The 9855-nt window shown below is 28.1% G+C and overlaps 1 long non-coding RNA gene across 1 annotated transcript; it reads left to right on the top strand.

Moving 5' to 3' along the window:
• Positions 1 to 8935: 8935 nt before the first annotated feature.
• Positions 8936 to 9500, top strand: LOC102581940 (uncharacterized). Its single transcript, XR_368593.2, has 2 exons — positions 8936 to 9127; positions 9210 to 9500. It is a non-coding gene; the product is annotated as an uncharacterized lncRNA (long non-coding RNA).
• Positions 9501 to 9855: the final 355 nt, after the last annotated feature.

Genomic DNA, 9855 nt, shown 5'->3' on the forward strand with positions numbered 1-9855 from the left:
ATTCGTGAATAACACTACTTAACCAATGGCGCCAATTAAATTTTTGGTGGGAAACTTTAGTGGATAAAATTTTGCTACGGATTTTTATATTTCGTCACCAAAAGTATGTGTCTCGTATATTTAAGCACGAAAAATAAATTTTGTCACTAAAAACGAACAATTAGTGATTAATTTGATGTCGTAGCTAATAATTTCGTAGCTATATATCATATTTGTTGTAGTGACTGCTCCATAAAATTGTGAAGAGTTTAGATGTGATAAGTGCTTCCTTACACGTAACTGGTTCCAAAGGTATTGTATCATCTTCATCTCTATCATCAATATTGTTTTTCCAATGGTATCCACAATTTCTTCTAAGCTTTGGACCTTTGAACATGTATCATCCCATCCGTTAGTGTCCATTTTATTGCGATAATCGAAATTATTAATCATAACCTCAAGTTCATGAATGACATTTTCACAAGTGGGTTCATTAAAATTCTTCGAGATTTCACTCCCAAACGAATTTTATGGTGTCAAAGCATTCTTCAAATTAATAAAAATTAATTTATCAATTAAATAATACATCTACAAAAAAAAAAAAATTCATGATCTCACCTATATTATATTAATTTAGTGATGTTTTAATGTAACTTTTCCTATATATCAGTTGGGTTTTGTTTGGTTTTAAATTGATTCTCTCAATTTTTCTCTCAATAGATACAACAGAGCTTCTTGAAAGAGAAGGAAAAAAAAAAGTGAGAAAGATATTTGAAAAGGGAAAGAAAGATTGAAAAGAAAATGAAGGGGGAAGGTTTAAATTTTGAAATTAAATTTAAAAAAAAAGAAGGGAAAACTTTTCAAAATATTCGAAATATTAATCTATACCCCAAAGTTTTTAATTAGTCTAATCAAGTCCACTTTTCATTTAATCCTCTTTGACTAAGTCAATGTCACCAAAAACAAAAACAAGACTTACTTGACACCTTTTATACAATTTTCTCTTCAAAGTAGATATTTCTTAAATATTAGTTTGTCTTCAATTGCAGGAGCCCTTAACTTGTTCATTTTTTTGAAGATTTGAAACGGATGTTGTTATGAACCAAGTCCAGCCCAATATGGATATCAAGGTCACACAAATAGTTGTTAGGCTGACAAGAGTTATTGGACCGAGAACAAGCAATAGGACCGGGTTAATTTGAAATTCGTATTGAGTAGTGGGTGTGAAAACGGTTTCATCAAAAAAGGATAGTTGTCTGTGAATCTGTGAGTTTAAGCTTCTCATCCCCATTCTTATCTCTATCATTAGTTACTTGTTATCTCCATTGTAATTCAATAGTTTGGGTATTGCAATTACTATTTTAAAATTGTAATTGTGTTTCAGTTCTCTTATCAATATAATGAGCAATTCGGGTTTGTTATAGTGGTTATATTAGTATCTAGTCAAGTATCATGTTAGCTACAAAGGATTATTTAGCGATAAATTAACTAAATATCATAATTGATTCATGTTATTTTGTAATAGCAAGAAAGATTGCATTTGTCATATTTCCAACATATTTCTCAATAATTATTGTTATTATATATCTTAAAATAAGTTGTGACATGAATAAAAGGCGTTTAACATCCCTCTAGTGACTTAATAATTTAGTTTAGTAAGTACAACATGTACTACAAAATGCAACAATATCATACAGTATACACAATTAAATAAAAATGTTGGGTGACAAATTTAATTTGGTAAAGAAATAATTACTAGTCAAAATAATTCCCTGCCTTTTGCCAACTATCTAGACGCAATGGTTTTTCACTTGGACAAGTGTCACAACTAGAGCCAATTAAAAATTATGGAGTACTTGTTATTCCTTAATATTAATTAGTATGTGGACTAATTATTCGAATAATCTAGTTACGCACTTCGACTATTTTATGAAATACTTTTTAGGAAAAATTACATAAATCTACAATTTAAGATATCATAATTTTTTTAAAAATTTATTATTTAACAAAATTACAAAATTCTCCTCTCGAATACATCCATATCTCCTCTCGACTACATTCTTCTCATTAAGTAATATATCACTTGTAATATATAGGACAACCAAGAAATGTATCCGGAAGCAATGAAAAATTCAAAAAAAATTATAATTGGAAAAACTTCCGCAATAGAATATAATTAACCCCCAAAATTTCTGTATTTTATATTTATTATTAACTTTTTTTCACTAGAAGTGGCAATATCAGCCCAACTGTTCATTTAATATTTCTACCTCTCACCAACTATTATAAAATAGCTCAATTGGTTTAGTCGAGCAATTGTATGTTTTGTTTATCACTTTAACCTTAATTCTCAAATCAAAGACTATGATATATATTCAGGGGCGGAGCTACAGTGTTAAATGGGGGTTTGGACGAAAACTCACTGACACGTACTAAAAAATTATGTACGAATATATATAAATATTGCGTGCAAACCCACATCAAACTAAGGTGGGTGGCGCAGTGATAAGCGCGTGGGCAGCGCTGATTTTTTTGGATGGGGTTCGAGCCCCACTGGCAACTATTCAATTTTTCCAATTTTTTTTATTTTGGATTAAAAATGTGTTTTGTGTCTATCTTTTGTCCTCCTTTAATTCAATTTTTTCTATATAGATTTTTCTAAATTCTTTTTCAAACAATAAAACAGAAAATTGATAATTGAAAATAATAAAAAAGTAGTGTCATACTCCAAAACAACATATGACTATTAATTTCAAAATAGATAATTGTAAGTAACAAAAATATAGTGTCATACTCTAAAACAACATTTCACTATTGATTTCTTTTAAAACATTCAATAAAACGTTAAACCCAAAATTTAATTTTTAAAAAGTTAGAGTTCTAATTTTTACTACCAACTTCATTATTACTGCTTGTTGTCAAAGTGCAGACCTCTGCCCCGATAAGTACTATTTACTCTTCTCAGTTCCTCCTCGGCTCCCCCCTTTCTCTATTTTTTAAAATTTACATTATATAACAATTTATTCAAAGATCTTATTTTTAATCTTTGATTTTAGGACTGTTCCACGTATTAATAATTGATTATATTAATTAAGTTATTGTTTGCTTCTGGGAACTTCAACTTTCAAGGCAAGAGTGGCTCAAGGGTGAAGCAAATAAAACCTTCCATTTAGGTCCCAAAAATATTAATGGTGAATTTAATAATTTTAATTTTACTTAAAATAATATTGAGATTATAGAAAAAAATGTGCAAAATTTATACTAAAATATCACACTTATCTACCTTTTACCAAATAATATTTTAGAACTTTAAAATAAGTAACTCAAATCTTCATATTAATAAATGAAGTATTTGAAAGTGTACCAAATGATGCATCATTTCTGTTTTCGAAACATAACAACTTGTCGAGTGCAATTGTAATGATATGCTTATATGTTTGTGGTTATATATATTTGTTTGTAATTTAACGATTGTTATATTAGACTAATATGTTGTTCTGCTTTAAAATTTAGAACCACAAACATTAAATCCTGGCTCTGCCTCTTATTATATTTATACTAAAAACATGTTTATTGGCATATGATGTTTATACTAAACAAGTTTAAATAATTAAGTTGTTAGTTGTGTATATATTAGTTTTGACGCGAACCATGCTTAAGCAATATTTGTAGTTTTTTTTTTAATTAATGGTTCTTAAAATTAATTTGTTTGATTTTCTCTTCTCTTTTTCTTTTTCTCTTTTCTATTTATTATTTGGATTCTTCACAGTTCACACCAACCAATAGCCAATTAGCCATTGACTCTTCGAAAATCCCAATTATTATTTTTGTGTCTATAAATAAGTGCACAACCCATCCAATTCTTTAAAACAAAACAGAACAAAACAAAAATATCAAGAAAAACTAAGTGATTTTAACACTTTTCATGGCTGGCCTTCAATACAATTTCTTCCCAACAGATCTCCTTTATCCTCTCCAAAACACAAACAAAAACATCAGCTCTTCCCAACAAAACTCTCTTTTAATCAAAACCAAAAAGAATAGCGATAATGAAATTTTAGATGATTCGAAATCAATTAATAAATCAATCAGTAGCAACAACAACAACAACAATAATGTCCTTAAAGTCAATTCTTCTTTTGCCTTGGCTCCTATTACAAAGCACGAGGAAAATCAAGATTACGATCAAAATCAAAAACTTCTGATTTCAATAAGAAAATCTTGATCATATAGTAATTTTGAGATAAGTACATATTATTGTGATCTACGAGAAATCTTCTAAGGATCAACAATGACAACAATAAGGCACTCAAAGTCATCTCAAAAGAAGAAGAATAAAGATTAAGATTGAGTATATTATTATGATTTGGTATATCGTTTTTTTTTAGTCGAAAAATCTATGAGAATCAGGTGTGCATATATCTCCTTGTTTCTATGATGAATATATGTGTGTTTGGAGACCTTTTGGTGTTGTGAAAGGCTTCTCTAAAGTCATCAAATGTTATTGATGTATCATACTAATAGTAGTTTGTATCATATTAGTTATGAATATTTTCCAATATTCACATTTTAAGGCTAAAATAGAGGTAAAACTTATAGTATATAATATATCACCCTTTATTAATAAAATAAAAAAAGGTGATAAAAATATCATTATGAATCTTCTTCCTTCCATTAAGTCAATTCAATGTTCATTAGAGAATGCATTAAAATGTTCCATCCAATTAAAATATTAATTAAATATAAAAGGAAATAAGAATGAATATTCTAGAATGTGTCCAGAATATTCAAGATTTTTTGATAAATAAAGTTTAGTTTATTGATCTTTTGACTTCATGAAAAGAAAGTTCTGTTTTAATTCTTGCAAATTAAAATTTGTTTATAAATAAAGTTTAGTATCAGTGTTTGGAAGCTATATATTCTTTCAGAGACACTATTTTATTTTTTTTGTTTATTCGTTTATAAAATATTCCTTTAAATTTTATAATATCGGTAATAACATCTTTTGATAGCTCGTGAGTTTTACAAATTTCTTCTTTTTTTTTTCCTTAAATATATAATTAAGCTGCATGACATAAAATGAAATACAACGAATATAAATATCTTTGTCATTTTTATAAAGTAAATTTTATTTATTTTATTTGTATATTTTACACAAATCTCATAGTGGGAAGAGCTAATTACATTTTATTCCTACTCTTTTTCAAATTACAAAAATCCCTTAAAATTTAAGAATTTTGAATACAATACTCAAAATCTCAATACATCGCGTTCCGATTTCGGATACATCACTCAACGTCTGATACATTGTGTCCCGATACATTACCTTTATTGATACAAGACACTGTTCCAATACAACGCTCAATGTCTCAATACATTGCGTCCCGATATATTACCTTTGCCGATACAAGACACACCTATCATGATACGTCACGTAAGAGTTATGTATCCGAGAATATAAAAGAATATGAATTTTTGTAACTTTTTTAAATAATAATTTTTTTTAGAGAATATAGTAAATAAGTTGTGTATTTAAATTATTATTTTATTTTTTGTGGTGGGTGATGGGGTGGGGTGGGGTGGGAGTCATAACCTAAAAGAGATTATTAGTAGTTGATTGACTTTCTAGAATTACAACTTATAAAAAGTTGTGGCTCTAAATGTTTTCTACTTACTTCTTGTTGTCCTCAATGGACTTTAACCAAACAATGCACGTGAATGAAAAGTGGTCTATATTTTCATTCTAGAAGGTTGGTTTTTTATTAGAAGATTAGCCTAATGTTAATCGATTGATAAATTCGACCATAAGGGGTTTATATTGGGAATCTAAACTATTAAAGCGATATTTCCCTTTTTAACTTCTATTTATTAACTATTAATAAATTATGAATAAGTTACAGAATTAACTAGTCTATTAGAAAATTGAATTAGTCATTTTTGCCTGAATTATTAGGTGGATAAGATCGGTCAAATGGTCTTAATTTGAAGAATGAATCCTATTTGGGCAGATAAAGTGAAATGTTATAAATGAAGGGTGTATTTGTTTTAATCGGCTGTGTTAAGTTAAATTGAATCAAATATAAGTAGTAATGAGGAAATTTCATAAATAACAAATAAATAAATAAATTAATAAGCCTTCTTATAAGCTATAGTTTGTCTAATTACGCTTCATAGCTATAGTTTCGTTTGCTACGAGTATTTCCGTTTGTATATTTCGCATGCCAAATATACAAACATGGTAAGTATATATAAAATTTGTGTTTATATATTTAGGAATTTTTCAAAACTTATACAAATCAAATGTATCAACAAATCATGTACAAATAGAATAGTTATATACAAATTCTAAATTTATACATAGATGAATTTTTCATAACTTATACAAATCAAATGTATCAACTATCAACAAATCGTATATAAATATGGTAAACATATACAAATTCTGAATTATACAATTAGAAACTGAATCATAGCAATTCTGGACGTGGCCCATATAAATATGGTTATAGGTTAGTGGCGAAAACTTTTTTTTTCAAACTATAGCTATATTAAATAATTAACCAGTATATATTTACTTAGTCGCATAATTTTCTCATTAATTTTGAGTAATTTAAAATGTAACCAATAAATATTCGCTACATATTTAAAAAAAATACTAAAAATATTTAATTGATTATTATAAAAATGGTCAATAAATGGATAAAAAATAAATGACATGGGTAATAAGTAAAGTAAAATCTCACAAAATTAATATAGGTGGGATCATGAAATATTATTATGTTCTATGTATTATTTAATTGATAAATTAATATTTATTAATTAAAAGAGTATTTTGAGATTCAATGAAGGTTAATTTTGCTTACATAAAAATCATTGGATCTTACCAATTAATGTATCATGTTTATTAAATTTACATAGAAAAATAGATTTATTATACATAAAGTACAATGAATACTCAAAATCATGGTATTTTACTAAATTATGTATCATATATTGAATTTATATAAAAAATAATTTCATTACACTTAAAGTACAATGTATGTGTATGATTCATTATAATATTTTTTTTTGTTAAATGATTCATTGTAAAAATATATTCATTACATAATGTTTATTTTTTTCTTAATAATTAAATATTATTCATTGAATCTTTATTAAAAATATTCAATGTATGATAGTGAGAGAATAAACTATATGAGAAACATAGGAAATTTCTTGAAACCATATCCATAAATAGCTTCTCATTTAAAAGGTATCACAAAATCATTATGTTTGTACAAAACAGATCATTCCTCATGCACTAAAAAAACATTTGCAGTAGTGGCAACACTAGAATTTTTGGATGCAATAAGAAAAGTTAAAGATGTGTTTCAACTAGATTTATATTTTAACAAAAAAACACAATATAATCATCTTTCACTAAATTATCTTAGATATATTTATACTTTTAAAGAATTGTTAATTTATAATAGGAAAAAAACATAAATTCACCTCCGAACTTGTCTCGAAAAGTCAGTTACACGCTTAAACTAATATAGTGACCTATTACACACCTCTGCTACTAAATAGTGAATTTTTTACCCCTTAAGACGTGTAGCACCACTCTCACAATGGGAGGTGTATCACACTTATGCCACATCAATGCCATGTCACTGCCACACCAGATGTCATGTCAAATTTTGACTAAAATTCTCTATATCATTCAATTGTTTCTTGTTCAATAAGCACCACCATGAAACCACTAACATTGCTGCCATATTACTACCAAATCTATATATTTCACCAATGAAATTCAAAATAATCACCATAGATTTCACCACCTACGATCAAATCCACCATCGAAATCATACTATCACCATCATCCCCACAAAAATTAGAAAGATCCACAACACAATTTGACACTCGTAAACAAACTCATCACCAAAATTACATCATCACTATCAAAAGGTACAAACCCACCCCCAAATATCACTACCACCATTGTCAATATCGATTTTTTCTTCTCCACCACCTCCAATTCTCGTTTCTTTGTCACCCCATGCCAACAAATCCATCATTATATTTTATTTTTTAAACTTGATCACCAATTTTATCAACCACCAACAAAGCCGAAGAGAAAAATCAAATATAATGAAAGTGGTAAAATTGAATAAGCATTAAAATAGGATATGATGGGGGAAGGGGTGGGGAGGGGGAGAGAGGATTTTGGTGAAGGTATAGTGGGGTGGATGAAAATTGGGTATGAAAAAATGATGAAAAAAAATAAAAAAGAAAAAGAAGAAGATGGTTGCCTACCAAGAAGAAGAAGAGGAGGCGTTGGGTGGGGTAGTGTGATAGTAAAAAGAAGATTTTAATTTATTTTTTTATTTTATTTACTGTCAAACGCGTTTTTTAAAAAAAAATTTATGTCAGTTTTAGGGGTAAAATAAATTTATTTTTAAATAGTAAAGGTGTGTAATAGGTCGTCATGATAATTTAAGCGTGTAACTGACTTTTCGAGATAAGTACAAAAGTGAATTTATGCCTTTTCCCTTTATAATACTAATGATACTATATATTAATATAAAGGTCTTCTAAAAATATACTATTAATTTTTTATGTCATCAAAATGAGCATTTTCCATTAGTCCAAGTTGAGACCGATAGAAAATACTCCATTTGTCCCTAATTACTTGTCTACTTTTCCTTTTATAGTTGTCCCTAATTACTTGTTCATTTTGACAAATCAAGAAATGACAAATTCTTTTTACCAATTATACCCTCAATTAAATGACTAATTATTTTGAAAAATGTAAAACTTTTCATCTACTTCATAATTAATAGGGATAAAATGGTAAACTCACTATATCATTAATAATTTTCTTAATATGTGTGTCAATTAAAAAATAGACAAGTAATTAGGGACAAATGAAGTATTATGTTAGAAAATTAAGTCAATCAAAATCATAAATTGAGTGTGGGTGTTTCAAAGAAGCTAAAAACAACTTAAGGAGCTCTCTGTTTGTATAATTTAGAAAAGAGTAAAAAAGGATACGAAGGGCGGCGAGGAATCAAGCATGAACAGTAATGGCAAAAACGAAGTGAAGAAGATGACAAAACCCGCTTTCAGACCCGCAAAAGATGACACAAAGCCACTTCTTCAAGACCCAGTAAGCGTTAACTTCTCCATTTCATTCTCTGTTAACTTCCTTCTCAATTAACCATCTTTGCTTTGTTTATTTATGTTTGTAGATACTCAGATCAGACCCAATTGAGACTGAGGAAGCTCTCTTGCGCTTGCCTCCTTTTCCTATTTCTAAACCCAAATCTCAAACCCAGTGAATCTTTTTTTAATTTTGTATCTGATATGACTCAATTTATTTGGGCAGAAATTGTGTTTCTATGTAATTTGAGTGTTCTGCAAAACCCCTTTTTACCCAATGTAGAACAACTGTATATTCTCTGCACAAAATATTACTAGTCCTAGTTTCTTGTCCTTTGATTTCACTGACTATCCTTTGTTATCGTATTGCTTTGTTACTATCTTCGATTTTTGTTATCATCTGATATTTCAATTAGTTTGAAAGAAGCATAGTGTGACATTTAGGAAGGACTTAGGCCTGTGAACAGGTAAGTCGTATAGCTTCTTCATCTGGTGTTCGTTCCCTATGAACTATTTATTTGATATAATAATAATTATTTTTCGTAAATTATGTGTTTGAATTTTGGATATATAATTGCCATTGCATATTTGCATTCATGACATATTTCTTCTAATGGTGTTCATTAAAGTGAAATTAAATGTTGATTTGTATTTCTTGTACTTCCTTCTTCTGGGATTCTTTGCACTGTTTTTCCTTGAGTTGAGGGTTTATCGGAAACCATCTATAACTCTGAG

Source organism: Solanum tuberosum, unplaced genomic scaffold (assembly GCF_000226075.1).
Source record: "Solanum tuberosum cultivar DM 1-3 516 R44 unplaced genomic scaffold, SolTub_3.0 scf00455, whole genome shotgun sequence".
In the NCBI taxonomy this organism is placed as follows: Eukaryota; Viridiplantae; Streptophyta; class Magnoliopsida; order Solanales; family Solanaceae; genus Solanum; species Solanum tuberosum.